General features: G+C 34.7%; 1 long non-coding RNA gene across 1 annotated transcript; it reads right to left on the reverse strand.

Moving 5' to 3' along the window:
• Positions 1-9,692: 9,692 nt before the first annotated feature.
• On the reverse strand, positions 9,693-27,393 carry LOC124363264. Its single transcript, XR_006922539.1, has 3 exons — positions 26,195-27,393; positions 22,851-23,013; positions 9,693-11,949 (listed from the first exon to the last, which is right to left on the reverse strand). It is a non-coding gene; the product is annotated as an uncharacterized LOC124363264 (long non-coding RNA).
• Between the last annotated feature and the right edge of the window lie 194 nt (positions 27,394-27,587).

The raw sequence follows: 27,587 nt of genomic DNA on the forward strand, positions 1-27,587 counted from the left end.
TCCCAGAAACTTATTTACTTACTGATTTCATAAAACTATCTTCATTTTCACTTTTTTCTGTTTTCAGGGATGTCTTTTAGTGTAACATCCAAAAATATTTTGAAACCCCAAAATTGAGTACACCCCTTTGTGTATTATTGTAGATTTCATATTTAATAAAACATTTCCTACTGAAAGATCTATCATCACATGTTGATAAATCTTCTTGACCTTTTCGAAACGTTCTTGATTGAAATTTTACTTGAGAGCAATGAACCGAGCAGGTACACAACAACCAACACGATTATCCCTATAGAGTTTTTGCTTTTGTAGTTTTTATTTGTGCTAATTACAAAGGAAACATTTTCTTAAGACCTCCGGGTGCAGAAGAAGTCATGCAATGGCTCATACTCATCGATACAAAATTATACTTTATAAAACTCATACATGATGTTGAAAGAATCTATAAATACGAGGTTAACGAAATCTACCAAGGATTAGCAGCGAGTTCCACCTAGTTACGCAGGATAAGGCAATCAAAGTGGACGATTTCAACTCTATTGAGTACCATCAGTGAAAAGTACTGTTTCATGGATGATTTTCCTTGATTTCATGATTCTTCTAGAATCACTGAAGCATATCTAAGTGAATTTTATCGTGAACCTGACTTCATGTCAAATATTATGCATTTCATCAAATCTTCATCGCTATCAATTCCAAAACAAGTAAATGTCCGATGACCTCATCACCATGAGGTCTCTTGGTGAGGAATCAGCGTGTCTTCCCTGGCCGAAAGGCCCGGGTAACCCGTTGAACCTCCTTCGTGCTAGGGATTGGGGCTTGCAATTGTTCCCCATGAACGAGGAATTCCCAGTAAGCGCGAGTCATAAGCTCGCGTTGATTACGTCCCTGCCCTTTGTACACACCGCCCGTCGCTACTACCGATTGAATGATTTAGTGAGGTCTTCGGACTGGTGCGCGGCGATCGCCTCGTGCGGTCGCCGATGTTGCCGGAAAGATGACCAAACTTGATCATTTAGAGGAAGTATCCCTTACTAACCCTTCAACTTTGGCGCCAATAAGATCTTTTCAGGATTTCAAATTTGGAAGGGCATGGAGTTGCCCAATGTCTAATAGTTCCTCAAATGTTCATAAAAACTCTCTTGGAATCGAGATTTGATGTTCCATTTGACATTGCAAGTGTTGAAACAACACCCAAGAGATAATTCGCGTCATTAGCACATTACAGTCACAATAGCCTCCGAACAATGCCCCAGTATCTAATAGTTGCTCATGTTCCTCAAAGGATCATAGAAACTCTCTTGGAATCGAGATTTGATGTTCCATTTGACATTGCAAGTGTTGAAACAACACCCAAGAGATAATTTGCGTCATTAGCACATTACAGTCACAAAAGCTTCCGAACAATGCCTCAATATCTAATAGCTGCCCATGTACCTCAAAAGATCATAGAAACTCTCTTAGAATCAAGATTTGATGTTCCATTTGACATTACAAGTGTTGAAACAACACCCAAGAGATAATTTGCATCATTAGCACATTACAGTCACAATAGCTTCCGAACAATGCCTCAATATCTAATAGTTGCTCATGTTCCTCAAAGGATCATAAAAACTCTCTTGGAATGGAGATTCGATGTTCCATTTGACATTGCAAGTGTTGAAACAACACCCAAGAGATAATTTGCATTATTAGCACATTACAGTCACAATAGCCTCCGAACAATGCCCTAGTATCTAATAGTTGCTCATGTTCCTCAAAGGATCATAGAAACTCTCTTGGAATCGAGATTTGATGTTCCATTTGACATTGCAAGTGTTGAAACAACACCCAAGAGATAATTTGCATCATTAGCACATTACAGTCACAATAGCCTCCGAACAATGCAAGGGGAACCGGCATACTGCCAGTGGAGCGTGTAGTGATACCGTGTTATCAGCTGGGTTCACCTTGACCTTGACCGCAGCTGCTCGAGCACCGTGACGGGCAGAGATGTCATGTCGGCTCACCGGGTGTATATCCGCCGTCCTGTCACTCTATCCCGGCCAGGAATGTCAGGAAGTCTCTCGGCCACTGGCCATGCCACGATACCCACTGAACACCGAGCTTCTTTGTCAGTTTCAGTTACATGCCCCGTGTGAGTCCTCCCGTGAGACCGACCTTCCGTTCTTCCCTTCGTGAGATGTCAGCCTATCATCTTCACTCAGGGGTGTAACTAGAGGGGGGAAACTGGGCGCTTAACTGTGGCTGCGATCTCAAATGGGGGAGCTCAATAGATTCACATTGATTTCCTAGAGAGATCCCACCTAACTCATAACTTATTTGCAACAACTATTTTACTTTAATTTTTATATTAAAAGTATAATTTAATTTATATGTTTTAAGAATTACAGAAGTAGTTAATTTAATAGTGTGTTTAATTTTAACTTTAAGATATTAAAATATTATATTAATTTTACCACATTGTTTAAATGTAATTATTCATTTAATTTTTTTATTCTTTAGGTAGTATTTAATTAATATTTAAAATGTTACGTTGTCGCAGGTTAAGTGTAAGAAAGGGCATAACTTTGCCTGTATAAATAAAGAATTTTTAATTTCATTTTTTAATTTAATTTCAAACAAACATTTTGGAATCCTGAAGTTATGGGTGGCTTTTTGATTGAAGTTTGTCTTTGACTATGGAACGATTGTGAAGGAAACAGGATTTCCGGACATTTGCCATCGTTCAGTGATACAAAAAATCAGTAACATTACGTTTCGAGATCTGCAATCTGATCTCTTCTTCAGGTTAATAACTAACCTGAAACATAATTATTTAACCTACTTTGTAATTATGTGTTAGGTTAGTTATTTACCTGAAGAATAGATTAGATTGCAGATCTCGAGAAGTAGTATAAGTGGCGTTGAAAGTTAAAAAATAAAACAAAATGTCTGTGACGTTTTAACAAGAAAATACACGTAGATCCATATTCTGCTAAAATAATTAAACTATACTCAATAAATAAAAATAATATGCATTAATGAACTTTTATTACTTTACCAAAGAATAACAATAAATACGTAGTACTATAAAAGAATCAATGACTTGATTTTTCGACATTTAGTAAAACTTAGGTGCCTCTATTACAGATTATGAAAATGAAATTCTCAATACGATTGATGATTGTAAATAGTATCGCTTTACATACTGATTTCGATATTTAGTCTTTGTAAAGTCGTTCATACATGAGTGGTTGAACATTATCGACTGTAACACTCGAAAATGGAACCGATGGGATTTATTGGCTATAAATAAGCTGACAACTACGGTTTAACCCAAATTATCATATTGGTACCTATGTAGGACAAAGCAGAGAAGTGTCTTAAAATGTCTACATTCATCATGGTCGCAATACAATCAAACTGTATACGAATACACTTTTCGGCAAATTTATTTTTTTTTCTCCAAAAATCCAATTATCTGATACAAGGATTTGAAGGATCAAGAGGTCGCTTTGCACCAACTAATAGATGAACATTAAGCGCATGGGATATTAGTACTGCCGAAAGAACTGACAAACCAATTCAAAAATTACTGTATTTTTCGTATTTGATTACAAGTACGGACTTGCCATTGGGTTGCAATATACAAACACTGGTTTTCGAACACAATTCCAGAAGTTCCATTTTCTGCTGTTCCAATGAAAGAAGTTAAGTCCAACATACATTTGAAGACGCTACTTCAGTGATACGTCCAAAAAAAGTCGGTGTTGAACTTTGTGCCCGTAATTAAGGTGGGAATTATCATTCTGAACCACACATACGCGTTGTACGTTCCAACCAGATCTTCGATATAAATCTCCAAGAAAAAGTTCATTCCTTTCCACGAATGAAGAAGATAACCTAAAAATGGAGTGGGGCATCGGTGGGTTTTCTGCAGTGCATTGTACGCAGAATTAGTGAAGCCTATACCTGTTCTAAATGAGTGCATGTCAGGGGATGTTTGAAATAGATGTCCTTCGGTTAAAACTGTACCTCGAGATATACTACATCCTTTGATCTCAATATCATAATGGCTAACCATAAACACAACACCTTGTTTAACGGTATTCAGAACAAAAACAGCGTCCACAGAACTTCGAAGCCATCCCAGACCATCCTCTCACTCACAAGATCAATCTTCCGGGCAGAAGGCCATCGGAGGGCTTCTCCAAAACTCCAAATCACCCGGAGGTCCTATTATTGTATCTAAAGTACATGACTCGTAAAAACAAGAAATGGTTGATAAGTTTTGCGAAAGAAATACACCCCATTCCTTCCAACACTGAAATATTTGTCAATTTGTCCTAATATTAGTTACTAATGTAGTGTTTTACAGTAAGCAGGTATTATAAGAATAAATTAAAACTGAGTTTAATTTTGATGTACATAACAACAAATTAGAAGTAATATCTGACGTTTTGGCACATTTTAGTTGATATTAATAAAAAAATCATTATTATATGAAAAAACTGTTTTTAAAGTTTGTTGTTGACGATAATATTATTTCTAGACATTTGCTATCGATATGGTTACAAAAGGTATAACACAACGTTTCGAGGATTGGAATCTATCCTCTTCGTCAGGTGGGGGAGTTATTAGTGCATACAAAATTAAAGAACGGAAAGAAGAAAAGAAGGGAAAGAAAAGGGTTCAAACATACCCAAATGCTGCTTCGAGTCTAGTCCAGCGTTGTAATTGCAGAAAATGCAAGTCTCTAGCACAAGTCACGAGTACGAGAAACGCAATCACACATCACACCGGCACGGATGAAAGTAAAACTCTTGAGATTGATGTATATTTAGAGGGTAGGGTATGATACGCGGACCCGGTTATTTTATATGGAAGAAATAATCATCGATACCTAATATTCGCATCTCAAATCAATCAATCAATCGATATAAAAGTATCTATAGTCCTCCATAACAAACATATGTTTCGACTTTAATATTAACAGTGATCAAACAAATTATTATAACCAAAATTAGGAAAACTGAAGACGACCATATTTTCTCCTCTCACAGTTACATTTGCTTCTTTCCCACAACTTTCATATAATGGGTTTTTCGGTACGAGTCCTACATGTTGAAACCGCGAAAAACTTGTCTTATAATCTTTCAAAGCAATGTCGTGTAGTTTTCTGAAATTGACTGCCATTTTAATAATCAAATTTTACTTGGTAAAATTGAAATATTACCTTACGTATATTATTTGAAAGTGTTTACAGCTGTTATTTACGTTAATTGTTCAAAATAAGTATCAATTGATTATATCGATGGTTATGATTAAGTAATATCGTTTGCCAGTTTCGATATAGTAAAAAACCGAGTCCGCTTATCGTACCCTACCCTGTTTAGATATTACATTACACACACTTTCAGAGCACTCCGACTTTTGTTCACCATCCTCCGTATGAGATGCAAAATAAATAATAGCTTTAGGTCTCATACTCCACACCACGTCTCACATCACTTACTTCGCTGAGGTTGCAAATTTCAAATCTAAAGCTGATTTCATCGGCTGCATGTATTACTGTGTCACATGATTGTAGTTACAAATTTGTCCATTCTGCAATTTTTTCGTTGCCACCCATGAGATCAATGTAATAATGTTCGCTAACGCTCAGCCGAATTCCACGAAGTTACATGCACCCTCATCATGGAACTTGATGTTGCTTATACAGAAATAAAGCGTCATGGAACTTGATGTTGCTTATACAGAAATGAAGCGTCATGGAACTTGATGTTGCTTATACAGAAATAAAGCGTCATGGAACTTGATGTTGGTTATACAGAAATGAAGCGTCATGTAACTTGATGTTGCTTATACAGAAATGAAGCGTCATGGAACTTGATGTTGCTTATATAGAAATGAAGCGTCATGGAACTTGATGTTGCTTATACAGAAATGAAGCGTCATGGAACTTGATGTTGCTTATATAGAAATGAAGCGTCATGGAACTTGATGTTGCTTATATAGAAATGAAGCGTCATGGAAATGAAAAAATACATAGAGGCAGAAATGAAAATGTTCAGTCCCTCTAGTTACAGCTTCGCAACGCTCGGAACTGAATTTATACAAATACGCTTGAAGGTTGTTTTGTGTTTGACTGAGTCAGCACTAACAATGCACTGTTGATTTCACCTCCAACTGTGTGAACTCTGTGATTTCATAGAAGGGTAGCATAACTTGCAAAACAAAAACTCAATTGAATGATTCCTCTCTGGAGGCAACTTTTGTAGAGAAAGATCACCAGGTCATTTATCACCTCCCCCCTTTTCAAAATTGAGAGACGGAACCCCAAATCAACCAATGCAGTTTTTGCATACGATGAGTTGTTATGGTTAAACAGTCGCATAATATAAAATTATTAATATTTTTCCTAATTGTGGAATTTCAAAAACATCGTGCTGTTGTTGAAAATTTCTGAAAAAATGATTCAGCTACATTCTACATCCAAAATTTTAATCCAATTTCTTTCAGAGATGATAGAATTTTTTTAATTGTAGTGTATATCTATTTATTAATCAATTACCTAAAATGTTAAACATGTGCCCTGGATACATATCTCTTATCAGGAAAATGCTATTCCTTATCCAATTTATCTATTAAAAACCCCGGTTCAAAAATGCGTGATTTTTTCCAAAAGAGTGAATTTGTAACATAATTATCTAATCTAATACACTTGACAATATTGTATCATACTAAAGCACTGCCCCTACTAAATTGTACTAAACACATGTTATACTGTATTTACCCTAATCATGCATAATATATCAGTTCCAATAAACTCTCAGGCGGGCGAAATCGTCAAGCGTACAACGAGCCAGGCGACTCGGAAATCCCAGTGAAGAAGCTGCATTGAAATAGGCCGCAGGAAAGATCCAGAAATACTCAGAGTGGCTGCAGTGACGTTGGGCTATTTCAGTAGGCTACAGCTTAGAAGATGACATCTGAGTACCGTACACCACTTACCTGACAAGCCGCTTGATGTGTACGCTTGAATAACGTGGTTTTGTGGGACATTAAAATATTCCAATGAATGTTCCAGAATTTACAATCACAGCTTGGTATATTTCAAATACTTTATTTTGATAGTGCTCAGCAATAAATTGAAAAGTTAGCTTGGCACAAGGCCATTTCAGCACTACATTATCGCTACTGACTCATTGGACTACCACAGGGATACTTCATTACGTCTATCATTTTTAAATTGCTTTCTTAAAATATAGATCACATAAGCCACATACTTACCCCTTAAAAAATTTAAATTTACATGGTCATTTCGCGTATTGTTAATTTATCACATGACATTTCTATTAGTTTCATTGTTATCTAGATAACAATTTCCGCATATTTATTACCGATCAATAAATATTTAAATTAATAATATTACTGTTACAGTGGAACTTGGAATAATTTTAAGCTCAATAAAAAACCTTGAATCGTTTTTGTTACTGTTACATAGGAATGTCAAGGGCCGGGAGAAAAGTTTAACTATCAAAAATTCCGAATTGAAAAAACTTCGAATTATTCAAATTTTATCGTATGACGGTTAAACGTTTTAATATTTATGAGCTCTTTATTATATTCATTGCCACACGTCTTCAAATGTTATAGTTTAATTTTATTATTATTATTATTTTATCACCAATACGATTTAAAATACGGTTTATCACACAAATCGTAGATAATTGGTTATAACAGAGTTGTAATTGTGCTGATCCAAATAATCATGAATTCCATAATTCATTTACATGCCAAGTTTTAAACTGATCTCTTTCATACAACGCAGCCAGTGTTCTAGGAATATGTAACTGAAGAAATGTGAACTAGGTGGCAGTGACCTGAACAAGGCAGTATGTGTACGCTTCCCCACTTCCTCATCATGACTCATCGTTAACGTTTAAATTTTAAACCTCGGCCAAATTTTAAATAATCAAACTACTGAAGAACTAGAAGCCTAACTTTTAAAATATATTGGGGTGCCACAAAGTATACAGAATGTTCCTTGTTTCATCTCAAGATAAAAGTTATCCGAATGTGAAAGGATACAAAAAGTCATATAATAGTGATAATCCACCATCATAGTCAATTTCCTTTTTAGAAGATTTTAAATCTGAAAGAATTTTAATTGGAATTATAATTATCATTATACAATCAATCCAATGTTTATGAAATTTATATATACAGGGTGTTCCGTAACTCTCTGGACAAAAGTATACCACGTTACTGCTCACTACAGTGCAATGGCTTTGGAATTTTTCTTATCACAGCCATTTTGAAAATTCTCATACTAGTGATGTGGTTCAAAATTATCAAAAATATTCCAAAATTGTTGTGTGTGCGCGGGTTCCACGCAAACTGGTCAGATATTCTGGTACTTATATAACCTTTGAATGAAGGGTTGTTTTTGAATTGAAAGAATCATAAGGCGCACTGATTTACAAAGAGTATCCTTACAATTATTATTCCTGCAATTATTATTCTTGATGATGTAGAAATTGCAGAAAAATTCTTAATAATTTTACTATTTTTAAATCGTTATATTTTGGAAAACTTTTATTAGGATTCAGTCTGTACATTTGTTATTTTGAATTCTTGGTGGTATAGAAATTTCAGTAAAATTCTTAATTTTTATTAGGATTCAGTCTATACATTTGTTATTTTGAATTCTTGGTGATGTTGAAATTTCAATAAAATTCCTAACTTCTAAACTTCTCTTAAATCGTTATATTTTGGACAATTTTTTATTACGATTCAGTCTGTAAATTAGCTATGTCGGATAGTTATCATAGTTACCGTATTCTAATATGCAAACACGTGAAGGTACAGATTTGCCTGGAGGCCTTGGCACGCTACTTCCAAACGTGTAATTCAGCATTTTAATGTCTGCAGCGAGGTGAAACCGACACGTTTGTCGGATTATGGGTTTTGTCTGTAACTGAGTGGTTCGCGGCAATTAGCATAATGATCACCATTAGCATGTGCGCTACTAATTATCTCGTTGAGCAAGGATACTTAAGTCAGTGGGTTCGGGGGTGCATAGTTACGCAAGGTATTAAAACCAAGCAGTAATCCAGTAGTAATAAAAATAATGCAATTTTTATTAAGGAAACAGGATTTTTTCCGACACTTTCCATAGTTCAGTGATAAAAAAACACTATGTTTCGAGATCTGCGATCTGATCTCTTCTTCAGGTAAATAACTAACATATAAACAGAGATAAAATAAACAAATCGTACCAGAGCGTTGTGACACGCCTAGGTCAGGAATCACAACCACCATGTTGTGTGTCAACTTCACTAACTCTAAAACATGCACTTAATAAAAAAAGTAAACACAACACTAATTATTAAAACTGAAATACAGAACACAGGTCATAATAGGTTCTGTATGCGCCGAACAACCACCTACGACCTACGACAGAATTTGTCTATTTTTTATCTAGTTTGTAATTATGTGTTAGATTAGTTATTTACCTGAAGAAGAGATCAGATTGCAGATCTTGAAACGTAGTGTTTTTGTATCACTGAACGGTGGCAAACGTCCGGGAAAATACTGTTTCCTTCACAATCCTTCCATCGTCAAAATCAAACTTCAAACAAAGGACAATTTTGTTATAGAGATTTGTAGGAACTTATATTATCCTTAAATTTATTTTAATCAAACTAAGATTCTTTACGGACTGTGAAAATCAAAGAATGCATTTTTATCCAGGCGAAGTTAGGGCGAAGAGGCTCTCTCTAACACTTAACCTGGGGAGCAACGGCCTAAAGGTGACTTCCAAACCACCACTAATGGCCGGGCAGGCGGGCTGCTTGCAAGGACAGGATCGCTCAGCGACCACCCATCCAAGCAGCAGCCACGCTCGACGTTTCTTGATTACGTTATCTTGAGATAACCGCCTTACCCGCTACACTGCAGCACTTTATACCTTACCTGAGTCATGGGCACGGTAAAATTCTGACATGAAAAACTTCTGCTTTGCTGTAAGAGAATTCTTTTTGCGATGATGTTAGCAACTAACTCCATTGTTAGCCACACGCTGGACGATCCGCGCCGATCTCATGTTTCTTATCGTGCTATGTCTCATCGGTGTTGGTTGAAGACAAAGGCTATTGTTCACCTGTTGAAGGTTAAACTAGGAACTTGCGGCTGCCTGTCTGTATAAGTTTGGAGTGCAAAAATTATTATATCAGTCTAACCAATCCCGCCCAATTTAACCAAATTCATCTGAACCTATCTTAAGAGTAATCATTAGAAAATTAAATTTTAATAATAATGATCGTAACAGGTTTCGGGAGTTATGTGAACAATATCTGGTGGGCTCAGATGCGCATAGCATTATTTGAAAAGCTGCCTGGATGTAGCTAACGCTCAAAAGTACTGAAACTTACCTGTAATAATGCCAGACGAACTGTTATCCCCTCCCCTACCCACCGGACCTCTTGCTGAAGTCATGAAAAGAACATCCCCACTGAAGGGTCATCGATCTTGTCTATGTAGAAATTAATTTTCATCCTCGATTTAAGTCCATGGCATGATTCTTTCTCGATTCATCCCCTTCCGTGTTATATTTTGCCAATGCAACATCCTCCTGTGAAAATCACATTGAGGTGCATATGAAAGAACTTGCTTTGGTTGTGTAGAAGTTAACTTTCACGTAAACCATCTCTCGAGATATCTGGGTGATTAATAGAGAGGCTTCGCTGACTCTCAGCCAGATCTGATGGTAAGGATATGCATCATATTCAAACTAGATCTTGCCTACGTAAAAATGAAGGTTCATACAGCATTTGAAGTCTTTAACACATTTCTTTTTCAATATTTCTTTAGGAAGACAGATAAGTAATGTTGCCAACGCATTACGGAAAGTTTGACTTCACTAACGCTTAGAAGAATCAAACGAGGGAAAATGGCCATAATTGAACTCAATACTGCCTGTTTAAAATTGAAAGTTCGTTCAAAATGTCGCTTCAGATATCGGTAACAGAAGTAAAATTCTTCCCGTTGATAGGCTTTGTTAACGCTCAGCCAACTAGATGAACTCGTCATTTTTGAAAACTATCATTTTTCTCCATCACCATTTTCTAATTGCTCTGATGGATGACTTACAAAAATAAACAACACATAAGTTTTATATTATGTATAAAGACTCTTCCTTGTGTTGGAGGGTTATCATGCAGATCAGAGGGGAAACCAATTAACACTGCCTGAAAAACAACATAAAGCAACATAATGGCAATAAGTGATAAAGTCCACAGTGATACAAATGTTCTCAGCAGAGACTGGTATCAAAGAAACCCACTTTGGCACCAAAGGTTATCTCTGTGACCAAATCAGACTGTCACCTCATTGGCCTCAAATCCCGAAGTAATACAGTTGATGAGGTTATCGTAGTTTTAGTAACCTCTCGAGAACCTTTACTCGCATATATATCACTGCCAGGTCTGATCACTTTTGTCAGACAAGGTATTTGACAAGGTAAATTATTATCGTAATTTATCATGGAAGGTGACGTAACGGGTTTTAGTGGCAATAGAACGAATTTCTCTTGTAACATAGTGGAGAATTTGCTCTCTAATATCGCCTGGTTCTATTTGGAACTCAAATAATATGTAATTCTTAAAAAAATGTTTTACGGACTAAGTGGTCTAATAACGGATTTTGTTTTAATTTTATTGACCAATAATTACACAGCATGTAAATAAAACTATCCTAACCCTCAACATTGTCTTCGTGACATACGAATAGATGTTCAGTTTGGCTTCAATTCACCTTCCTGTTGTTATCGCAGCGTCTGGAATCCAACTATGTCACAGGCTTGATTCCTGGAATCTGGAGTCATGTTCATCTGACGAGATACCAGTCGGCGACAAAGAAGCTCAAAATAAACTCTTGAAGTCATTTTCAGATCAGAGACCCCTAGACAACAAATTATAGTGTAATCTAGGTGGAAGTTTTCTCATTGTCTCATCAGATGCACAATTTATTGAGTGCACTATGATGAATTAGACATGATCTCTAAGCAAGGTGGAGCAATTAATTAAGTTTTCGAGGCAAGTCTAGCTTAAAAGGACGCTTAGAGGCTTAAAAACATTCAATTTTATAAATTTACTCAAAAAGGTAAAATTTCTAGTTGTTCAGTTAGTAAACCTTTCTCCCCCCAACAAGCTTTACTGTTGTCTAGTATTACAGTGACCTACTTACAATTAAATTAGAATGTGAATTTGGTAGAATGTGGATAAAATCTGACGAAGGACGTGACACATAGAGAGTGGTGCGTATCTTTCAAATAAATATTATACTGTTCAGCGCTTATTTTTATGAAAATGATCCCCTGTACAGAAGCAATACGAAAACTGCCTTGATGTTTTCTATTTATTATTTAAACATCGACCAAGTCATATCGAATAATGTATTAAAAAAATGTTGAGTATTATATTTTAATTCTTGGCCTTCAACAAATAACTGAATTACGGGTACATATTATTTATTATCTTAAGAAATCAAAATATGTAGATACCAAAACAATAACTGTACTACTACATATAACATAATATATATTATAGTAACATGTACTGTACATATTGACTGTAATATTTTATTTGAAGTGGAAGTGAACTAACATTTATGAACTTTAATTCTAAGAAATAGCACATTACTAATCTCTTGCATTATCAGTCCGCTCTTCATATTTTCGTATCTAATCTCTTCTACTCTGATAAGACTCTTTCACTCACAAGCACTTGACCAATAAGTCAAACTGTTAAAGTTGAATAAGAAAATAGGTTTTCCTCATAAATGTTAAAACTATATACAATTATGATTAGGAAGTAGTAACATTAAACAATATTCGTACCATTATTGTTATATTAAAAAAACTAACGTTTGACAAATTGCACTCCTTTTTATTATTGCGTAATTAAACCTCCTACAATCATATGGCAATTTCTTATGTTATACCCTATGCATATTCACGACACTTGACATTTAAGTAATTTCCATTACAAAATCTTATTTCTGTGAAAAACAATAATTTCAATAAACTTCAGCAGTCGGTCTTGGCCAAGATAAAATTATTGTATATTATAATGCAATATTCATTGTATTTTTAATGGTAAATCATCCATAACTATTATCTGCTTTTTATGTTTATTGATCACCAACACACTCTCCGTGAGTAAATCTGCTATAAAATTATAGAGAATAAAATACATCAATTTTTTATATCTCTTTTAAACATAAAATGTACTCTGAGTACAGTACTATATCGTTTCTTTTTCAGGTCATTTTCAAATATATAATTATGGAAAAAACTAATAAGAGACATTATTATTATTGTAACAAACTTGACACTTTTTTATGTTATCTTGAATAGGAAATCATAGGACATATTCAAATTGATGTGCACAAAGTGTGGAATTTATCTAATTAAATTATATTTCAAATAAAGTTTTCTGTTTTGTGTCATACAATTGAGTTTAGCTCCAGTTCTTCCTTTTATTGCAGCGTCTGGTATCTGCAATAAAAAGTCCTGGAATCTGGAATCATGGTCGTCTAAAGATATTCAAGAAAGTCGACGATCGTTTCAATATCAAATATACCTATAAATAAGTGAAGTGTCTCATTGTCTCATCATTTACACAGTTGAGTGCACTACGGTGTTGACTGACACGATATCTACGCACGGTGGAGCAACCGAGTTTTCTACACATAACGTGGCTATATGGTTGGAAGGGTTGATTCAATTGAATTTTTACGATGTGAATGTTTCGTTTTAAGCTTCTTCGTCGTCGATATTCTTTGGATCTCTTCAGACGACCATGGCTCCCGATTCCAGGAGTCATGTCTGAGACAGCGTCAGATACCAGACGCTGAAATAAAAGTAAGGTGAACTGGAACTAAATTCTTTTGCCAAATGTATAAGTAAATTACATATAGCTACATTACGTTTAGGTTTTGTTGTAGGCTGACTATGTAATGTAGAAGTAAAATATTTATAATATATTTAAACTTGTAAATCTATATTTTTAGTTAGAGAATTGCTTTAACGTCTTGTATCAACTGAGGTCTATGTACTGACAGTTTCCAATTTGTTAATCAGGTAGCCAGCAATAATAAGCACAATATCAATAGAGGTCCGCAAATAGAACCCTCCTGCCGCCAAGACAAAGAAGCCGCCTCTTTGTTCTGTGTTTGGAGCGTATTATTACATTCATTGTTCAACTCCCGTATTGTAGGTCCTCACATCTAATTCGGGGTCATTTTTCCAAACATAATGGGTGCTTTAGGGCCATTGCGTGACCGAGGTAATGGTGACCATTATATCTCGGACGTGCGGGTCAGAGGAAACCCCTGCTAGCGACGCGCTTCACCTCGGGGTACAATCGCTGGGCACAAATGATTGCTGTGATCGCGTTCGTGCAGCTTGGTTATTTTATAGTTTCTGCAACTTCTTCCCGGATTCACTTAGCAATAAGACGAATACATCGTCGAAAATTACATTGCTACGTTGAAAATTAATACTATTATTGTATTTTTATTATCATCCACAAAGTCATGTTTTAACTCGGTCTGGAAAATCATTAACAGAAATTATCTTTAAAATGTTGATTGTTTAAAATAGCTTACCTGCGAATCTTTAATTTTGTTTAGTAATATATCAAACGTGTGATGTATTCTTTTTGTAATTTATAGTTGTACATATATTTTATGTATTGCATTACTAAGTTCTTCCAATACATTAATATACTGCATTAATTTAAACTACAAGACTAGAAGGTGTATATTTATTACATAATTGTATAAAGGGAATGAGACAGTGTGAAAATTAATACTATTGTTTATTTTTTTTTTACTATCCCCCACAAAGACATAGTTTAAACTCGGTCTTGAAAATCATTTACACAACTAATGTTTAAGATGATAGTTTAAAATAGCTTGCTTGATAATCTTTAATTTTGTTTAATAATATATAAAACGTGTGATGTATTCTTGGTGTAATTTATAGTTGTACATATATTTTATGTATTGCATTACTACGTTCTTCCAATAAATTAATGTACTGCATTAATCCAAAGAAACAAATTTATAAGTTAACTAAAATAATTTTGGCCAATTTAAAGAATACGATAAGAAAGGTATATATTTCAACGTAATTGTACAAAGGAAATGAGACAGTGTGAAAATTAATACTATTATTGTATTCTTTTTTTAACCATTCCCCACAAATATATATTTTAATTCAGTCTAGAAAATCATTAACACAATTAATCTGGAAACGATTGAATGTTTAAAATAGCTTGTCGGAGAATCTTTAATTTTGTTTAGTAAGATTAAAACTTACTGTCATTTTGTTTACATCAGTTGTGTTTGATTAAAAGATTTCGTTTTGATTTGTAATTGACTTACGAACAATTCTCGCTTTGATATTTTGTGGTGAACATTATGTTGGTACAAATTGAGGGACATAAATCGACTACATTTACGTTTAATAATGTATTATTACAGTACTTTCCTGTTTTTACTTATCATAACCTTTAGTAGTACGCAGCGCAGTATTGGTCGCAACGCCATCTTTCCAAATTAGTTACAAAGGTCATAAAAGACACTTGAAGTTCTCTGTTTCTTTGCATGTGTTCGTTTTATATATAATTTTTTTCGAGAATCATTTACGAAGTACTATTTCAGAATTATACCATGCACTTTAAGTAATTTCAAGGACGAGCGTCGTCCAATTTATATACTTAAGTAGATGTTAGACATTTTGTAAACGACATTGTGTTATAATTCCTTATATACAAGGTAGGGGTACACCACATCTCGTAATGCGTAAAAGGTTTCGCTGAGATTGTATGCACATTTAGTGAGGAAGATAGACAGAGACAAAAATACAAGAAATAAATGTTTATCTTTCCCGGAAGGCAAAAGGAAGATTGTATCAAACTACTGAGCGATAAGCTTCAATAATATTTAGCCGAATTCTATTTTTGGACATTTACTATCATTGAACTCGTCCCTGTTTATGTAGAAATGAAGTTTGGAGCAAAATGTTAAGTCTACAGACGAAGTGTTTCACGTGATATCTTAAAACTTTATACATTCACTTGTTCATTGTGTGGTGTTATATAGCAGTGTTCAAATATAAAAGTTTTGTTGAGCTGATGAGGGTGAGTACTACAACACATGAGAGCGCTGAAATCGAACCTTGTTTCCAACTTTTAACGTTAACTTCCCACTCTGTTTCTATTTACATGTGTTAAATTAAGTTACTCATAGTTAGAAATTTATTTCTTTTGCTGCTTTCTCGTTGCCATCATGGTTACCCGTGAGACCAATGTAAAAATATTTGCTCTCGTGATGTCGTGTGGAGAGGCAGACACAAGAGACATTTCACCTTCCCTGAGTGGTCAAAATACACGCGAGAAAGTAATTATGTAAACCATTTAATGTCTGCAGGTAAGCGAAAGGCCACATAGTCTGATGGCAAGAATGGTGAATGTTTTAGGTTGAAGCAGTTGTTGTACCTTTGTAGGAGTTAGAATTTTGCTCCGTGCAATTTCCTACGTTACCTTGCAGTTACAGTAACATTGTTGCCACCGGTATAATCAATCTGTTATATAATTGCAATCAGACAAGTCACGTGGTTGAAGACCTTGCCAGTCGGCCAGGGATTTGTGGACCAATAAACAAGAGTGAGCTTTTGGCGGCGCTGTAGCCTTGGACGGTTTGCACAGCGTTTGCACGTGCAGGAGCGCGCCCAACGTACACAGACACGTATGGAACATGTCGGGACGTGCGTAAGTACTACCGTCAACATACTCGTATAACCGGTGCCGTCCAGTTGTACTGATTGGGCAAGGGTAAATAGTAACTCAGTATACTATCGAGTTACTGTAATAATACTAATTATAACAGATTGAGAGCTAGTATAGGTCGATGTTGAAGACTGCAAACAATGATTGCCATAGTAACTATCCGAGGTTTTCAATGTATTGGCTGAGCGTTAGCGAAGCTTATCACACGAGGGGCTGAAGAAATTTAATTTGCCAGTCTGTTCGCTCGAGATATAGAAAACGAACAGACCTATAGATCCGGTTAACATCCTCCTAGTGCATCGTCTCCAAACTGACGTCAAAGATTGCACTTTTGGAGTCTGTGGTCATGTTCGTCTGAAGGGATCTGAAAAAGTCGGCAACGAAGAAGCTCCAAATGAACTCTTTATATAATTTCGACAACAGAGACAACTAGAATACAAAGTATAGTGGAGCTGCACTAAGACGAAGGTCAACTGGATCTAAACTAAACATTCCCCCTGAATCAACCCTTCTCAGACTACGTATCTTATAGACTTGAAATTTTGCGTGGATCTTCATTTCTATATAGGCAACATGAAGTTCGGTGATGGTGCATGTCACTTGATGAAATTTGGCTGAGCGATAGCGTACCCTAACTATCCGCAGGAAATATTACACGATTCATGTGTACATAGACAAGATTGAATTCGATGATGGAACATGTGCCTCTGTCGGATTTGGCTGACTGTTATAGAGTCTTTCACTGAGGTTGTTGGCACAACTTCTACACTTCATGTATACATAGAAGAGATTGAATTCAATGATGGAACATGTGCCTCTGTCGGATTTGGCTGACTGTTATAGTCTTTCACTGAGGTTGTTGGCACAACTTCTACACTTCATGTATACATAGAAGAGATTGAATTCAATGATGGAACATGTGCCTCTGTCGGATTTGGCTGACTGTTATAGTCTTTCACTGAGGTTGTTGGCACAACTTCTACACTTCATGTATACATAGAAGAGATTGAATTCAATGATGGAACATGTGCCTCTGTCGGATTTGGCTGACTGTTATAGTCTTTCACTGAGGTTGCTGGCACAATTTCTGTTTCTGGAAGCTAAACAAATTTCTCTTTTTTACTTTTAGTAGAGCCTTGATAAAAATGAGCTATAAACTGAAATTTTACATGCGACTTCTGAGAATGCTGTTACGCAAAAGTGGTTTGGCGTACCTTAGATAGTTCTACGCTATTCAAGTGTGTTGGCGAGTAACCGTTCCTCGAAAATACGCACCGCACCGTAACCGCTTTATTCAAGGAATACGCGTGGAACTGCGAGTATATGCGTAGCAATTTACTCGGTCAAGAGGGAAACTTTCAAGGCATTTTCAGTGGTAATAAAATCACTTTATTGCTTGACGGTTGGGTTAACTAGTTGTTCAGGCTGGTTATCTTGAGATACCATACTGATGTTAATGTTCTAATCTTATTGGAGTGTACACTTACGAGAGATGGAATTTGTTTGACTCAGGACCTAGTTTCTTAATAAGATCCGTTTATGTTCTTGGAAATATCAGCAAACTTTGACTGGTGCAAAGAAAAACATTTTATCTAATATTGTTTAGGTTAAGACAAATAGTTGTGAGGTGACTAGGCTTAGATCAGCCTGCAATGAAACAGTTAAAAAATTATAAAATCATACGTGTATATAATAGGGGATTTCAGGAATCTGTCTACAATTCCCTAACCCTGCAATGAAAGAGTTAAAAAATTATATAATTACTGAAGTTATTATCATAATGTGTATATATAATAGGGGATTTCAGGAATCTTTCTAAAATTCCTTGACATTAATTTGTCGCTCTACCTTTTCGTGATCATCCCTTTCTCAGCACTTATCAATTATGTATTCTAACACTTAAAAATAACAAATTTTTGTAATATTAATTGCTCAAATCAATATTTAATATTTGGTAGCTGTGGTATAATTGACTAAATTTATAGTTTTATAGTGCATAGACGTAACAACTGTAATATGTACATAACATTTTCACAAACTTACGCATTATTTTCAGTATTCGCATAATTATATCTAACTAAATCCTTTTTAAGATAAACTTTTCTAAATAACGAAGACTTTTCACTTGCAAATGTAGTGCAGTTCTAAACATCGTCAACGGGATAAGCGCCAGTAGGGGTTGAACAACTATTTTGAATTTGAATATTTACCTCCGTGATCAATAAGGAAAGCAATCCAGTTATATATAGGGGAATAAAGGAAGCACGGAAATGTGGTCGGAAGAGTGGGGAGAGGGGTTTTACCAGTATTCTGTGGGGGAGAGTGAAGTTACTGGGTAACATAACCTCAAACTGTTTACTACCGCATACTGAGAAGCAAATGAAGTAAGAATGTTATGAACCCCCGGGGAGTCTCATAACCAAGAAAACTGAAACTTAATAAACTTTGAAAGCTAACGAACTCTCCTTCAGCTGCAGAATCTTTTATATAATATACTCAGATTACAACAAAATAAACCTACGACACAGCTGTTATTTACTATTCTATCAATAATTTTCTCATTGCAACTATTTCTAAAAGACGTAAAAGTTACAAATTCATCTTTCTTGTACTGTTATACCAGTTTTGGAAATGGCGCTTTATTTATTATTTGTATGTTTGAAATAACATTTTCATATTGCTCTCATCTAATGATCTGTTTTAAATATTTAATTTCAAATTTATAAAAAAAAACAAATTTATATTAATCTAAAAAATATTATGTTATTTAAAAATTTTTTATAAGCCAAATACATCTTACAGTGCATAAGTTGTAAGTTCTATTTTATCAATGTACACTAGATCAATACAGACAATACTGTACAGATTTTTTTGCTATAAATTAAAGTATAAAATCAGTCAAAACTGCATATTTTTTTTGTATTGTAAATAAAAAAACATAGTAAAACGGTATACTTTCACATCATGCATTCAATTAATTACATTTTTGTATTCTGAAGTGAATGATATAAAAATGTTCATAAAGATAAACATGATGTGTATAAAGTGCCTGAATATTGGAATACATTATAGCCTAGTTAATATAAATATTTTATTAATTAATCTATCATAGTAGATTGATCCACGTTTTTTTTGTTTCTACCGAATTACTTTTTAGAAATATATGCAACATATAGAATTTTCTTTCAATATTCAATGTTCAGGGTTCAGTGTTCAATGTTCAGGGATCAGTGTTCAATGTTCAGTGTTCAGGGTTCAGTGTTTATTGTTTGTTGCTCATTGTTCAGTGTTCAATGTTCAGGGTTCAGTGTTCAATGTTCAGTGTTTGTTGTTTATTGTTCAGTGTTCAATGTTCAGTGTTCAATGTTCAGGGTTTATTGTTTATTGTTCATTGTTCAGTGTTCAATGTTTAGTGTTCAGTGTTCAATGTTCAATGTTTATTGTTCAATGTTCAGTGTTCAATGTTCAGTGTTCAATGTTCAGTGTTTATTGTTTATTGTTCAGTGTTCAGTGTTCACAACGTTCAGGGTTCAGTGTTCAATGTTCAGGGTTCAGTGTTCAGTGTTCAGGGTTCAGTGTTCAGTGTTCAGTGTTCAGTGTTCAGTGTTCAGGGTTCAGTGTTCAATGTTTAGTGTTCAATGTACAGGGTTCAGTGTTGAATTTTCATTGTTCAATGGACAGTGTTCAGTGTTCAAAACTGTGTATAGGCTAATAACTATGCACACAATGGTAGTCATCAGATTTAATCCATGTTATTTTATTTATAGGCTACTAATTTCCATAATATTCGTATACATATTTTCACAAGAAACATAAAGGGTATGCTGTCCAAATCCTGAATGTACAGTTTGTCTACGACAAATGGTCAAGGCTAGCACTTTTATCGCCGAATCCCAGTGAATTCTGTTTATGAAGTCATAATACTAATCTCATGGCTGGTGGTAGTAAGCAATGTAAATAAGTCATTCCTAAATTAGAAATATTATTATAATTTAGTTTATAAATTTAAAATGGATGAAACGTACAACAAGTTTGAATATTAAACTTGCCAATAAAGTATATCTTCAATAAAGAAGGAATATATTATTTTTGTCATTCGTACCCCTTGAACCCTTATCTGTACACACCCCTGCCGAACTGAATAATAACTTATAATAATGAATTGTGTAGTCTTGTTTTACAATTTCGGCAAGCAAAAGATCATATTAGGCTAAGAACACGCTGAATCGCTTGATTTGTGGAAGGTACATAAGCTACAAGTCTCTTTTGTGCCCTACATAAACTGTTGATCAAGTACTCGAAGTTATTTTAGTTTATCAGTTATTATTACTAGTTTATATCCGCACCAAACTCTGCGCTGATTAGATAAAGTCCCGAGCACGATATAATTAGCTCGTTATCTGTTATTATGAATGTCTCGACCTAATCACGTTCTGTTCTCAATCAGCTGTCGAGTGTTTTCACCAACCACTGATAACTGTTTGTCAACGTCGGATTGGTCTTCTTCTCCTGATAACGAGCCGTAATTTATACACCACCCTCAAGTATTGATATCTGCATTATGTTCAGAGTACGGCTAGAGTTTAGAGTACAAGTTTTAGAGTATAACATTGTAGGAAGTAGTTTTTTGCTGAATTTAGTTATAAAAATATCTAATAGGCCTAAAATAATATCTAATATCTAAAAAATATCTAATAAAAATATAAATTTACCTAAAAATAAATTTTATACAGGCCTACTTAATATACAGATTTAATAAATAATTATTAGTTTAATTCCTGCATATTTAATCATCATTTTATTTTGTATACGTGCAGACAAAACAAAATAAACAAATTATTACTTCCGTTTATAAATTTTAAAAATGTATTAATTATATTATTTGTTTTTATTAATTTAGGTACAGAAAATGGAAGATAAATAATAACTAGACAGATTTTGAAGGCTTACAAAATAACTGCTTATTAAAATTTTTTTAGTATTTGTGTTGGAGGTTTAAAATCTTAGTCGGAGTTTGACATATATACGTACTTCAAAAATGTCTGCAACACTGAGATCGTTCATTGAAAGTTTACTGCTTTCTAGATGTTATATAGGCAGGTCCCTGTACTCAGAACGGGGGTTTCGGGCAATTTTACCGGGGCCCGGGCCCTCAGGGGGCCCTATCACGCGTCTATTTGAAGAGACAGTGTCGACGGACGAGATAACTCAATCTAATAACTGTATATTTTATGCTAAATTAGTAATATCGTTCATTATAATTTCGTATAAACTAAGACTATTACTTTTAAAATCATTACGATCACGTTCAAACCCCAAGCATTGAATTTCTGTATTAATTATCATTAACATGATGGGGGGGGGGGCGTGGTGGCGGCACATGTTCGTGCCCGCCAAAACTGAGTATGGCTTTGTATATAGGATTGTATAATTTCATTCACTCAAATCAAGAAACTAGCCAGAAAAACATTAGGGGGGTGGGTCCAGACAACTGATATTTTCCCGTAGTGGACAGAGAGTAAGGCCCCATTTTGTTCCTTAAAAAGTTCTTGACCCGTTTCTTTATTGAGAACTATCTTTCAGTAATACCGAGTTATTTAAATAACAATAGTTTACTAAAAAAGTTATTTAAAATATTTTAAATAGGGGATCTGGACCCCTTGGATCCCCTCGCTGGCTACGTCCTTGACACACATTTTTACATTCAATAACTACAAAATGAATTGAATGAAATGAATCTGTCAAAATTATTGTCAATATCTTTTCAATTTGTATCAAAAACGAGAGGATGCCGTTTGAAAAAGCCAAACTGAATGTGAATTTCAAACCACTGAATTAGACTACCCAACCTCGAACATTTTTCGAATTGGGGTCCAAACAACTGAAAACTGTATTTATAAACAGAGTAATTTAAAGTAAATGAGTTCACTGGGTCGAAAAATGTGAGTATTTGTGGTGAACAACAAGCGTGTTATGACAACCTGGACTGGCACCTGAGGTACATACCGTACAGCAGAGACGACTGGCAGGTGTCGGCCAAGTGCCAGGCACTCATGAGATCGGCATCGTGCCAACCCTTCCCCGAACAGTCACTGACCTGCCTCTCACCTACAGTAGCGTTTCACGTTGAACTGTATCAGGAGTTAAGTCAAAGCAACGAGAAGATAACCTAGAATTATCAGGAGATTAGGTAAGAATATCAGGTCAAGCTAAATATATCAATACAATAAGTATAAAAGTAACATGAAAAGCTAAAATATCAGAAGAAGTTAATTGGATCAGTAGTAAAGGAAGAACAACGGGAAAATAACCTTGAACTATCAGGAGATTAGGTAAAGATATCAGGTCAAGCTATGTATATTAATATAATAAGTCAAAGTATAATGAAAAAGCTGATATATCAAAAGTTAATTGTATCAGGAGTAAAGTCAGAGCAACGGGAAGATAACATAGAACTATCAGGAGATTATGAAAAAATATTAGGACAAGCTAAATATCAATATAATAAGTCAAAAGTATCATGAAAAAGCTGATATAGCAGAAGAAGTTAATTGTATAAAAATAACAAGCTAGATATAACAGGAGAATATCTTATCAGGAGTTCAAACTATCAACAGAACCAAGATAAACATAAATCGGATAAAACATGTTAGAGGCATTAAGAGGACAGAAGTACGAGTAATGCCTCTAAAAGTAACTTGAGTATTGGATATATCTAACAAAAAATATACATTTCCTAGGTAGGAATTAAATCAGAATATATATAAATATTGATTTAACTGTGCAAAAAGCATCGTGGAACAGTTACACTTATTGCACAGACAAAATCTCAATTGAAGTTGGTAATAATTATCTGCAGTTATAATAATAGTTATATTATTATAACTATTTAGATATATATTCAATCTAAATAATTAAATATTTGTTTGTTCTTTGGCGTAGAATTAATAAGAACTTTTTGGACCTGTGAGCGCATCTCTCACAAACATCAAATAGCTTGGTACAACGCCAGGACAATATTGGTTCAAATTTACGCCACTCATGGATTAATAAAATTAATACTCAAGTTTAATCACCAGAAAGGTATGTTTAAGTATGGTGAATTATTAAGAGTAGATCTTTTAGTAAATCGAATGAAGGCTTTACACGAATGAACTTTTTCAAATCTGAGGGAACATATAGTTCTAAGATCACAAAAGCTACATGTCATTTTATTGTAGATTGGTGGAAGATAATTTTAAATCTTGTCAGATGAGAAGCAGATTTTAGTACACATTTCCTATACGTTTATATATTTATTGTTTCAGTAGTGATTGAAGCAAAGAATTAAATTAATCCAGCCGTTCCCTTTGATATTCCGCCAAACAGCCAAAGCTGCTAGAATTGTAGGCCTCTTTCATTGGAACCCAAGAGATCGTCTAACCTTGTATTGTTTTACTGTTCGGACACAATATGGTCACTCGCTTACACGTCAAGGTGAAAGGTAATTCAGTGCAGTGTTGGACAGGGAACAGGCTCGGCAGAGGCAACTTGGCAAGGAGATGGGAGGCAGTTGCCAAGTCTACCTCTGAACCCTGACTTCCCCGAACACGAACACTAGATCTCGGCCTTTGACCTGACGCGAGAGATGGGATCTGTCAATGGACACGACCAATCGTAACAACTCTGATGTTCTGCTATTGAAATATCGGTCAAAGTACGAGAGCATTCCATCTCAGAATATCTTCTTCACAGCCGGCTACATCTACTCTTCACTTTTAAACTCCCCCAAAAGATGACTTTACCTCCTCCAAGATCTTAAATCATCTTTCCGTACAAGTTCAAGAATATTTTACTGGGTCTGGTCTAACGAAACCTATTCTGTACTTGACGAAAATGTTCTTTTCGTCAGCTCTTACCACAAGATCTCAAATAGCACCAACTAGCCCATTTGTTACTTGGAGTTTCCACACCACCGAGTATTGGAATTAATTTACAATTCCAAAACCAAATTCTGCATTTTTGGACAAGGACTTTAAATGTTATTGCACCAAGAATTTTTGAACAAATCACCAAACAATATTAAAGAATTACCGAATATTAAAACATTTTTGAATAGATTTATAGAGTGGCTGCTAACTTTGGAGCACCTTGACTTACTAATTAAAATTCAGCATTAACATTTACGATTTACGACATTTACACCATAAGTATTTTCCGTCATTATTTGCCTTAAAGGTGCTCTCAGAAAACAGCGATAAAAAATTTTTAAACATCTTTTCTATTACTTATTTTTATTCCAATAATTCCTCATGCACTAAGCAAGCAAAGATACACTGATAGTATAAAAAACATTTGCCGAACAAAATTAAATAAAAATTCTTTCCTTCGCCATCTGGACGCTGTAAAATAATTTTAATGTTGAATAATTGGAACCTCCAAAGTGCGTGAGGACCCTAAATTTCCTCTTTTGCTATTTACAAAATTCAGTATATTGCCGACTTTTTATAATAATTAGATAGATATGTATGTAAGGGGACTGATAGAAGTTGTATTAAGTTACATTATGTTATTTTATAAATCTAAATACACGTTTAAGTTTTCATTTAGTGCATTTAGTCAGTCTTGGCAAGTCTAATTATATTGTTTATGATTCTTAATTATGTAAGTTTTTCATTTATTTGATATATGTTTTGTGACAGAATTAGAAAATAAATACATTTATTATTATTTATTAATGGTACACGACTGAAGTAAGTATTTCACAGATTATCTATCTAAGCTACTAAGCCTTTTACTTTACTTTTACTTCTCGCTTTGAAAAATGTAAGAAATGGAAGGTATTTACGTAAAGTATGGGATTTTAAGATTTGCATTAAGCATACCGTTTTCTCGTTTTAAATTGTCGATCATTTTTTTTTTAATTCAAAAACTAACTATGAATAGTTGTGAAACTTTGTAGAAACTTATCTTTTACTTACTTTTTATTTTTAACACTTTTGAACCTCAGTAAACCGTTGTTTTAGTTTTGGAAAGCTTTTTTGTCTCAACCAAAGTTTTCCCACTTACATGTGTTGTTAATAAAATGGCTCGCTTACACAGGCGACTACACCAGTCGGTCCAATACCAATTCTAGACACTGTACCTCTTGAGGACAAAAATGTTCAATTGTTTAAAATTGTATGACCCACAGGCAGATGTTCATTTATAAACGGGTGTTAAAAACTAGCCTCAACGCTTCTTTGCCTGCAACTGTTTAATAGTGTTGAGGAGTTTCTGCCATTCGATGTGGAGAGGACCCTCTGCACTGGAAGTGGGTTGTGATTAGTAATGGCTGACTATAACATCAGTGTGTAAGTGAGTGGTTGTACCTTGATAGAGGTTTGAATGTGAAATTTAGCTCCAAGTTCGTCGGAAGAGATCCAACGAAAATCACCACCTATTTATAGGTGTCTCTGATGTCGGAACGATGTAAAGGTTCGTTTAGAGGTTCTTTGTCGCCAACTTTTGATGGTTTTCTTCTGATGAACATGACTCCAGATTCCAGGAGCTAAGTCTGAAACAGCGTCAGATACCAGACGCTGCAATAAAAGGGAGGTTGGAACTAAATTCAACATTGAAATTTAATGAACAATACATACCATAGCTTTTATGTGTTGATAGAGGTCTCTGGGTGGAATGCAAATTTAAATATCAAAATGTAAGTTTTATTGTTTAGACTAATTAAATGGTTTAGTTTGAGCTATTAATAATGGTTTAAATGCATCTCCTTAAAAGGTGTAACTGAAATCATGGACATCATGGCGATCCATATGTCTTTGCATATAGACCTTTCTCGATATATCTTATAGAATGGAAACGATAAAATACAATGATCTAGATAACCTCGTACGGGTATAGAGACCTTGAGCTGCATTTTGGTATAATTCAGTCTACATTAAAATGTTGCCATGCAAAAATAACTATATTTTCTTTACTTGAATTCAAAGTTTCTAAATCACCTTTTAGAAGGTCTGCAGCTTTTTGTACAACTTTTACGTTAACAAAAATGACATGCGTACTGAAAATTCCGAGAACTACAATGACATTCGTGAAATAAGCGTTGGCAATCGTTAAGGTCGTAAAAGAAAACACAGCAGCTTTCGCCATAAGAAACGACCGGCGCTGGGTAAAAGCGAAACTGTTGGAAAACTTCTCACGTTTTCCTTTTTCCTCGTTGTTACCAAAGTCGGGCTTGGCTATATTTACTACTGGAACACTCACCGAGAAACAGTTCCGACTCTACGGCTGCATGAAAGAATGGAGAAACAGTGGGAGTAGTACTCCAGTTCGTGATTGTAATTTTCTGATAAGCTCTCTTATCGAGGTTATTTTTGTAAATTGAATCTCCCCCCTTCACGATATCGCCCCCACCACTATTTGACAGCAGTGGAGAATAAAATACTTCCATTCTGAATATTTATTTCCATGGTTTACAAGGACTTACAAATTGTTGATTACTCCAAGAATTGTTGGCCATACATTTTGATGCTTTTGAAATAATAAGTAAAACAGGTATATTAAAAAAAAGTTATGAAATATTTGAAAACTATTACAGGGTTATTTAATCGTAAAACATTTTTAATTTTCTAATAAAACTATTAATTAGGATCTCCTAACATTCGAAATCAGGTAAAGAAATACATTAGCATAAACGTTTGAATAATTACAAAGCTACAGTGGGAAGATTTGATTCAATGCGAATGTAATTCACATCTGCATAAA

The sequence above is a fragment of the Homalodisca vitripennis genome, chromosome 5 (genome assembly GCF_021130785.1).
Source record: "Homalodisca vitripennis isolate AUS2020 chromosome 5, UT_GWSS_2.1, whole genome shotgun sequence".
In the NCBI taxonomy this organism is placed as follows: Eukaryota; Metazoa; Arthropoda; class Insecta; order Hemiptera; family Cicadellidae; genus Homalodisca; species Homalodisca vitripennis.